This window comes from Toxotes jaculatrix, chromosome 8, assembly GCF_017976425.1.
Source record: "Toxotes jaculatrix isolate fToxJac2 chromosome 8, fToxJac2.pri, whole genome shotgun sequence".
NCBI lineage: Eukaryota > Metazoa > Chordata > Actinopteri > Toxotidae > Toxotes > Toxotes jaculatrix.
In genome coordinates, this window is record NC_054401.1 from 27304091 (window position 1) to 27314840 (window position 10750).

A 10750-nucleotide genomic window follows, 5' to 3' on the forward strand; every position below is an offset into this window, starting at 1 on the left:
ATTTTCACTCTCCCAACTCACTTATATGGGGGATCTTCAAATGCTCATAACTCCGGAACCCTAAGTCCTAGAGACTCAAGGGTGGTACCGTTGGACTCGGGGTACACACAAATGGGGGGCTAGGACAAGGTCCCATGTCTCTATCTTTCTCCCCTGAGGATCGGTCAAAGCTGACCCTGGTTAAAACACCAAGCCATGTACACTCTCAACAACCCTAAACACCAACTTCAGCTTGACAAAAAGTACCACAAAAAGAGGGGTCCAAACCACTCCTAAGGCTCTGAAACGTGCTCCTAAACACTTTCTGGAGGAACACTTTTGGCCTCTCACCCTTAGGCAAATTTTCACTCTCCCAACTCACTTATATGGGGGAACTTCGAATGCTCATAACTCCGGAACCCTAAGTCCTAGAGACTCAAGGGTGGTACCGTTGGACTCGGGGTACACACAAATGGGGGGATAGAACAAGGTCCCATGTCTCTATCTTTCTCACCTGAGGATCGGTCAAAGCTGACCCTGGTTAAAACACCAAGCCATGTACACTCTCAACAACCCTAAACACCAACTTCAGCTTGACAAAGAGTAACACAAAAAGAGGGGTCCAAACCACTCCTAAGGCTCTGAAACGTGCTCCTAAACACTTTCTGGAGGAACACTTTTTGCCTCTCACCCTTAGGCAAATTTTCACTCTCCCAACTCACTTATATGGGGGATCTTCAAATGGTCATAACTCCGGAACCCTAAGTCCTAGAGACTCAAGGGTGGTACCGTTGGACTCGGGGTACACACAAATGGAGGGATAGGACAAGGTCCCATGTCTCTATCTTGCTCCACTGAGGATCGGTCAAAGCTGACCCTGGTTAAAACCCCAAATTTTCACTCTCCCAACTCACTTATATGGGGGATCTTGAAATGCTCATAACTCCGGAACCCTAAGTCCTAGAGACTCAAGGGTGGTACCGTTGGACTTGGGGTACACACAAATGGGGGGATAGGACAAGGTCCCATGTCTCTATCTTGCTCCAATGAGGATGGGTCAAAACTGACCCTGGTTAAAACCCCAAATTTTCACTCTCCCAACTCACTTATATGGGGGATCTTCAAATGCTCATAACTCCGGAACCCTAAGTCCTAGAGACTCAAGGGTGGTACCGTTGGACTCGGGGTACACACAAATGGGGGGGCTAGGACAAGGTCCCATGTCTCTATCTTTCTCCCCTGAGGATCGGTCAAAGCTGACCCTGGTTAAAACACCAAGCCATGTACACTCTCAACAACCCTAAACACCAACTTCAACTTGACAAAAAGTACCACAAAAAGAGGGGTCCAAACCACTCCTAAGGCTCTGAAACGTGCTCCTAAACACTTTCCGGAGGAACACTTTTGGCCTCTCACCCTTAGGCAAATTTTCACTCTCCCAACTCACTTATATGGGGGATCTTCGAATGCTCATAACTCCGGAACCCTAAGTCCTAGAGACTCAAGGGTGGTACCGTTGGACTCGGGGTACACACAAATGGGGGGATAGGACAAGGTCCCATGTCTCTATCTTGCTCCACTGAGGATCGGTCAAAACTGACCCTGGTTAAAACCCCAAATTTTCACTCTCCCAACTCACTTATATGGGGGATCTTCAAATGCTCATAACTCCAGAACCCTAAGTCCTAGAGACTCAAGGGTGGTACCGTTGGACTCGGGGTACACACAAATAGGGGGTTAGGACAAGGTCCCATGTCTCTATAATTCTCCCCTGAGGATCGGTCAAAGCTGACCCTTGTTAAAACACCAAGCCATGTACACTCTAAACAACCCTAAACACCAACTTCAGCTTGACAAAAAGTACCACAAAAAGAGGGGTCCAAACCACTCCTAAGGCTCTGAAACGTGCTCCTAAACACTTTCTGGAGGAACACTTTTGGCCTCTCACCCTTAGGCAAATTTTCACTCTCCCAACTCACTTATATGGGGGATCTTCAAATGCTCATAACTCCGGAACCCTAAGTCCTAGAGACTCAAGGGTGGTACCGTTGGACTCGGGGTACACACAAATGGGGGGCTAGGACAAGGTCCCATGTCTCTATCTTTCTCCCCTGAGGATCGGTCAAAGCTGACCCTGGTTAAAACACCAAGCCATGTACACTCTCAACAACCCTAAACACCAACTTCAGCTTGACAAAAAGTACCACAAAAAGACGGGTCCAAACCACTCCTAAGGCTCTGAAACGTGCTCCTAAACACTTTCTGGAGGAACACTTTTGGCCTCTCACCCTTAGGCAAATTTTCACTCTCCCAACTCACTTATATGGGGGAACTTCGAATGCTCATAACTCCGGAACCCTAAGTCCTAGAGACTCAAGGGTGGTACCGTTGGACTCGGGGTACACACAAATGGGGGGATAGGACAAGGTCCCATGTCTCTATCTTGCTCCACTGAGGATCGGTCAAAACTGACCCTGGTTAAAACCCCAAATTTTCACTCTCCCATCTCACTTATATGGGGGATCTTCAAATGCTCATAACTCCGGAACCCTAAGTCCTAGAGACTCAAGGGTGGTACCGTTGGACTCGGGGTACACACAAATAGGGGGTTAGGACAAGGTCCCATGTCTCTATCATTCTCCCCTGAGGATCGGTCAAAGCTGACCCTGGTTAAAACACCAAGCCATGTACACTCTCAACAACCCTAAACACCAACTTCAGCTTGACAAAAAGTACCACAAAAAGAGGGGTCCAAACCACTCCTAAGGCTCTGAAATGTGCTCCTAAACACTTTCTGGAGGAACACTTTTGGCCTCTCACCCTTAGGCAAATTTTCACTCTCCCAACTCACTTATATGGGGGATCTTCAAATGCTCATGACTCCGGAACCCTAAGTCCTAGAGACTCGAGGGTGGTACCGTTGGACTCGGGGTACACACAAATGGGGGGCTAGGACAATGTCCCATGTCTCTATCTTTCTCCCCTGAGGATCGGTCAAAGCTGACCCTGGTTAAAACACCAAGCCATGTACACTCTCAACAACCCTAAACACCACCTTCAGCTTGACAAAAAGTACCACAAAAAGAGGGGTCCAAACCACTCCTAAGGCTCTGAAACGTGCTCCTAAACACTTTCTGGAGGAACACTTTTGGCCTCTCACCCTTAGGCAAATTTTCACTCTCCCAACTCACTTATATGGGGGAACTTCAAATGCTCATAACTCTGGAACCCTAAGTCCTAGAGACTCAAGGGTGGTACCGTTGGACTCGGGGTACACACAAATGGGGGGATAGGACAAGGTCCCATGTCTCTATCTTGCTCCACTGAGGATCGGTCAAAACTGACCCTGGTTAAAACACCAAGCCATGTACACTCTCAACAACCCTAAACACCAACTTCAGCTTGACAAAAAGTACCACAAAAAGAGGGGTCCAAACCACTCCTAAGGCTCTGAAACGTGCTCCTAAACACTTTCTGGAGGAACACTTTTGGCCTCTCACCCTTAGGCAAATTTTCACTCTCCCAACTCACTTATATGGGGGAACTTCGAATGCTCATAACTCCGGAACCCTAAGTCCTAGAGCAGGGGTGTCAAACCTGTTCCACAAAGGGCCGGTGTGGCTGCAGGTTTTTGTTCCAACCAATCAAGAGCACACAGTTTGACCAATCAACTGTCTGAAGACTGAGATCAGTTGATTAAATGAGTCAAGTCTGGTGTGCTGCTGCTTGGTTGGAACAAAAACCTGCAGCCACACCGGCCCTTTGTGGAACAGGTTTGACACCCCTGTCCTAGAGACTCAAGGGTGGTACTGTTGGACTCGGGGTACACACAAATGGGGGATAGGACAAGGTCCCATGTCTCTATCTTGCTCCACTGAGGATGGGTCAAAACTGACCCTGGTTAAAACCCCAAATTTTCACTCTCCCAACTCACTTATATGGGGGATCTTCAAATGCTCATAACTCCGGAACCCTAAGTCCTAGAGACTCAAGGGTGGTACCGTTGGACTCGGGGTACACACAAATAGGGGGTTAGGACAAGGTCCCATGTCTCTATCATTCTCCCCTGAAGATCGGTCAAAGCTGACCCTGGTTAAAACACCAAGCCATGTACACTCTCAACAACCCTAAACACCAACTTCAGCTTGACAAAAAGTACCACAAAAAGAGGGGTCCAAACCACTCCTAAGGCTCTGAAACGTGCTCCTAAACACTTTCTGGAGGAAAACTTTTGGCCTCTCACCCTTAGGCAAATTTTCACTCTCCCAACTCACTTATATGGGGGATCTTCAAATGCTCATAACTCCGGAACCCTAAGTCCTAGAGACTCAAGGGTGGTACCGTTGGACTCGGGGTACACACAAATAGGGGGTTAGGACAAGGTCCCATGTCTCTATCATTCTCCCCTGAGGATCGGTCAAAGCTGACCCTGGTTAAAACACCAAGCCATGTACACTCTCAACAACCCTAAACACCAACTTCAGCTTGACAAAAAGTACCACAAAAAGAGGGGTCCAAACCACTCCTAAGGCTCTGAAACGTGCTCCTAAACACTTTCTGGAGGAACACTTTTGGCCTCTCACCCTTAGGCAAATTTTCACTCTCCCAACTCACTTATATGGGGGATCTTCAAATGCTCATAACTCCGGAACCCTAAGTCCTAGACACTCAAGGGTGATGCCGTTGGACTCGGGGTACACACAAATGGGGGGATAGGACAATGTCCCATGTCTCTATCTTGCTCCACTGAGGATCGGTCAAAACTGACTCTGGTTAAAACCCCAAATTTTCACTCTCCCAACTCACTTATATGGGGGATCTTCAAATGCTCATAACTCCGGAACCCTAAGTCCTAGAGACTCAAGGTTGGTACCGTTGGACTCGGAGTACACACAAATGGGGGGATAGGACAAGGTCCCATGTCTCTATCTTTCTCCCCTGAGGATCGGTCAAAGCTGACCCTGGTTAAAACACCAAGCCATGTACACTCTCAACAACCCTAAACACCAACTTCCGCTTGACAAAAAGTACCACAAAAAGAGGGGTCCAAACCACTACTAAGGCTCTGAAACGTGCTCCTAAACACTTTCTGGAGGAAAACTTTTGGCCTCTCACCAGCGGCGGAGCCAGACAATTTTCATAGGGGTGGCCAGACTGAGACCATTGCTTACACAGGGGTGGCTGATTTAATGGTGTTTCTTAGTCACTCACTCACTCACTTATACAGGCAGTGACTGCCATGTAGTAACTGTTTTTTTTTCAATAGCAGTGACACGGTGAAACTGTTTCGACTTTCATACTGTTAACAGCCTCAATTAGCAAACTTTGCCATATCTGTTTCAACCCCAGCATAGCCAAGTTATTCATAGCCTACATTAAGACAACAAACATTTCACACATAGTAAATCAAACTTACCTCCAACTTCTGGAAACGGGGAAAAGTCCACTCTTCTTCACTGGAAATGCAAGTAAACAGTGCATAGATAATGAGAGGGGAACCCCAGGTGAACTTCAATAATTACTTCTTCTCCTGCAATTCTGTTGGTAGTTGACATTCAGGTTAAGTGCATTACTGCCACCATCCGTTCTGGTGGAGATCTACTCTTTAGAGGTGCACTTATATGGGGGAACTTCAAATGCTCATAACTCCGGAACCCTAAGTCCTAGAGACTCAAGGGTGGTACCGTTGGACTCGGGGTACACACAAATGGGGGATAGGACAAGGTCCCATGTCTCTATCTTGCTCCACTGAGGATCGGTCAAAACTGACCCTGGTTAAAACCCCAAATTTTCACTCTCCCAACTCACTTATATGGGGGATCTTCAAATGCTCATAACTCCGGAACCCTAAGTCCTAGAGACTCAAGGGTGGTACCGTTAGACTCGGGGTACACACAAATGCGGGGGTAGGACAAGGTCCCATGTCTCTATCTTTCTCCCCTGAGGATCGGTCAAAGCTGACCCTGGTTAAAACACCAAGCCATGTACACTCTCAACAACCCTAAACACCAACTTCAGCTTGACAAAAAGTACCACAAAAAGAGGGGTCCAAACCACTCCTAAGGCTCTGAAACGTGCTCCTAAACACTTTCTGGAGGAAAACTTTTGGCCTCTCACCAGCGGCGGAGCCAGACAATTTTCATAGTGGTGGCCAGACTGAGACCATTGCTTACACAGGGGTGGCTGATTTAATGGTGTTTCTTAGTCACTCACTCACTCACTTATACAGGCAGTGACTGCCATGTAGTAACTGTTTTTTTTTCAATAGCAGTTACACGGTGAAACTGTTTCGACTTTCATACTGTTAACAGCCTCAATTAGCAAACTTTGCCATATCTGTTTCAACCCCAGCATAGCCAAGTTATTCATAGCCTACATTAAGACAACAAACATTTCACACATAGTAAATCAAACTTACCTCCAACTTCTGGAAACGGGGAAAAGTCCACTCTTCTTCACTGGAAATGCAAGTAAACAGTGCATAGATAATGAGAGGGGAACCCCAGGTGAACGTCAATAATTACTTCTTCTTCTGCAATTCTGTTGGTAGTTGACATTCAGGTTAAGTGCATTACTGCCACCATCTGTTCTGGTGGAGATCTACTCTTTAGAGGTGCACTTATATGGGGGAACTTCAAATACTCATAACTCCGGAACCCTAAGTCCTAGAGACTCAAGGGTGGTACCGTTGGACTCGGGGTACACACAAATGGGAGGGTAGGACAAGGTCCCATGTCTCTATCTTTCTCCCCTGAGGATCGGTCAAAGCTGACCCTGGTTAAAACACCAAGCCATGTACACTCTCAACAACCCTAAACACCAACTTCAGCTTGACAAAAAGTACCACAAAAAGAGGGGTCCAAACCACTCCTAAGGCTCTGAAACGTGCTCCTAAACACTTTCTGGAAGAACACTTTTGGCCTCTCACCCTTAGGCAAATTTTCACTCTCCCAACTCACTTATATGGGGGAACTTCGAATGCTCATAACTCCGGAACCCTAAGTCCTAGAGACTCAAGGGTGGTACCGTTGGACTTGGGGTACACACAAATGGGGATATAGGACAAGGTCCCATGTCTCTATCTTGCTCCACTGAGGATCGGTCAAAACTGACTCTGGTTAAAACCCCAAATTTTCACTCTCCCAACTCACTTATATGGGGGATCTTCAAATACTCATAACTCCGGAACCCTAAGTCCTAGAGACTCAAGGGTGGGACCGTTGGACTCGGGGTACACACAAATGGGGGGCTAGGACAAGGTCCCATGTCTCTATCTTTCTCCCCTGAGGATCGGTCAAAGCTGACCCTGGCTAAAACACCAAGCCATGTACACTCTCAACAACCCTAAACACCAACTTCAGCTTGACAAAAAGTACCACAAAAAGAGGGGTCCAAACCACTCCTAAGGCTCTGAAACGTGCTCCTAAACACTTTCTGGAGGAACACTTTTGGCCTCTCACCCTTAGGCAAATTTTCACTCTCCCAACTCACTTATATGGGGGATCTTCAAATGCTCATAACTCCGGAACCCTAAGTCCTAGAGACTCAAGGGTGATACCGTTGGACTCGGGGTACACACAAATGGGGGGATAGGACAAGGTCCCATGTCTCTATCTTGCTCCACTGAGGATCGGTCAAAACTGACCCTGGTTAAAACCCCAAATTTTCACTCTTCCAACTCACTTATATGGGGGATCTTCAAATGCTCATAACTCTGGAACCCTAAGTCCTAGAGACTCAAGGGTGGTACCGTTGGACTCGGGGTACACACAAATAGGGGGTTAGGACAAGGTCCCATGTCTCTATCAATCTCCCCTGAGGATCGGTCAAAGCTGACCCTGGTTAAAACACCAAGCCATGTACACTCTCAACAACCCTAAACACCACCTTCAGCTTGACAAAAAGTACCACAAAAAGAGGGGTCCAAACCACTCCTAAGGCTCTGAAACGTGCTCCTAAACACTTTCTGGAGGAAAACTTTTGGCCTCTCACCAGCGGCGGAGCCAGACAATTTTCATAGGGGTGGCCAGACTGAGACCATTGCTTACACAGGGGTGGCTGATTTAATGGTGTTTCTTAGTCACTCACTCACTCACTTATACAGGCAGTGACTGCCATGTAGTAACTGTTTTGTTTTTTTTCAATAGCAGTGACACGGTGAAACTGTTTCGACTTTCATACTGTTAACAGCCTCAATTAGAAAACTTTGCCATATCTGTTTCAACCCCAGCATAGCCAAGTTATTCATAGCCTACATTAAGACAACAAACATTTCACACATAGTAAATCAAACTTACCTCCAACTTCTGGAAACGGGGAAAAGTCCACTCTTCTTCACTGGAAATGCAAGTAAACAGTGCATAGATAATGAGAGGGGAACCCCAGGTGAACTTCAATAATTTCTTCTTCTCCTGCAATTCTGTTGGTAGTTGACATTCAGGTTAAGTGCATTACTGCCACCATTTGTTCTGGTGGAGATCTACTCTTTAGAGGTGCACTGTTGAATTGCTTCCCTGTGGGAACACCGATGTACAGAGATGGTTTCGCCAAAAAAGCCGGTAAATCGGTGGTGGGAGGGTGGCCGAAGATCAATCTATGGTGGCCGTGGCCACCCCCTGGCTCCGCCCCTGCCTCTCACACTTAGGCAAATTTTCACTCTCCCAACTCACTTATATGGGGGAACTTCAAATGGTCATAACTCCGGAACCCTAAGTCCTAGAGACTCAAGGGTGATACCGTTGGACTCGGGGTACACACAAATGGGGGGATAGGACAAGGTCCCATGTCTCTATCTTGCTCCACTGAGGATCGGTCAAAACTGACCCTGGTTAAAACCCCAAATTTTCACTCTCCCAACTCACTTATATGGGGGATCTTCAAATGCTCATAACTCCGGAACCCTAAGTCCTAGAGACTCAAGGTTGGTACCGTTGGACTCGGGGTACACACAAATGGGGGGATAGGAAAGGTCCCATGTCTCTATCTTTCTCCCCTGAGGATCGGTCAAAGCTGACCCTGGTTAAAACACCAAGCCATGTACACTCTCAACAACCCTAAACACCAACTTCAGCTTGACAAAAAGTACCACAAAAAGAGGGGTCCAAACCACTCCTAAGGCTCTGAAACGTGCTCCTAAACACTTTCTGGAGGAACACTTTTGGCCTCTCACCCTTAGGCAAATTTTCACTCTCCCAACTCACTTATATGGGGGAACTTCGAATGCTCATAACTCCGGAACCCTAAGTCCTAGAGACTCAAGGGTGGTACCGTTGGACTTGGGGTACACACAAATGGGGGGATAGGACAAGGTCCCATGTCTCTATCTTGCTCCACTGAGGATCGGTCAAAACTGACTCTGGTTAAAACCCCAAATTTTCACTCTCCCAACACACTTATATGGGGGATCTTCAAATACTCATAACTCCGGAACCCTAAGTCCTAGAGACTCAAGGGTGGTACCGTTGGACTCGGGGTACACACAAATGGGGGGCTAGGACAAGGTCCCATGTCTCTATCTTTCTCCCCTGAGGATCGGTGAAAGCTGACCCTGGTTAAAACACCAAGCCATGTACACTCTCAACAACCCTAAACACCAACTTCAGCTTGACAAAAAGTACCACAAAAAGAGGGGTCCAAACCACTCCTAAGGCTCTGAAACGTGCTCCTAAACACTTTCTGGAGGAAAACTTTTGGCCTCTCACCAGCGGCGGAGCCAGACAATTTTCATAGGGGTGGCCAGACTGAGACCATTGCTTACACAGGGGTGGCTGATTTAATGGTGTTTCTTAGTCACTCACTCACTCACTTATACAGGCAGTGACTGCCATGTAGTAACTGTTTTTTTTTCAATAGCAGTTACACGGTGAAAGTGTTTCGACTTTCATACTGTTAACAGCCTCAATTAGAAAACTTTGCCATATCTGTTTCAACCCCAGCATAGCCAAGTTATTCATAGCCTACATTAAGACAACAAACATTTCACACATAGTAAATCAAACTTACCTCCAACTTCTGGAAACGGGGAAAAGTCCACTCTTCTTCACTGGAAATGCAAGTAAACAGTGCATAGATAATGAGAGGGGAACCCCAGGTGAACTTCAATAATTTCTTCTTCTCCTGCAATTCTGTTGGTAGTTGACATTCAGGTTAAGTGCATTACTGCCACCATCTGTTCTGGTGGAGATCTACTCTTTAGAGGTGCACTGTTGAATTGCTTCCCTGTGGGAACACCGATGTACAGAGATGGTTTCGCCAAAAAAGCCGGTAAATCGGTGGTGGGAGGGTGGCCGAAGATCAATCTATGGTGGCCGTGGCCACCCCCTGGCTCCGCCCCTGCCTCTCACACTTAGGCAAATTTTCACTCTCCCAACTCACTTACATGGGGGAACTTCAAATGGTCATAACTCCGGAACCCTAAGTCCTAGAGACTCAAGGGTGATACCGTTGGACTCGGGGTACACACAAATGGGGGGATAGGACAAGGTCCCATGTCTCTATCTTGCTCCACTGAGGATCGGTCAAAACTGACCCTGGTTAAAACCCCAAATTTTCACTCTCCCAACTCACTTATATGGGGGATCTTCAAATGCTCATAACTCCGGAACCCTAAGTCCTAGAGACTCAAGGTTGGTACCGTTGGACTCGGGGTACACACAAATGGGGGGATAGGAAAGGTCCCATGTCTCTATCTTTCTCCCCTGAGGATCGGTCAAAGCTGACCCTGGTTAAAACACCAAGCCATGTAGACTCTCAACAACCCTAAACACCAACT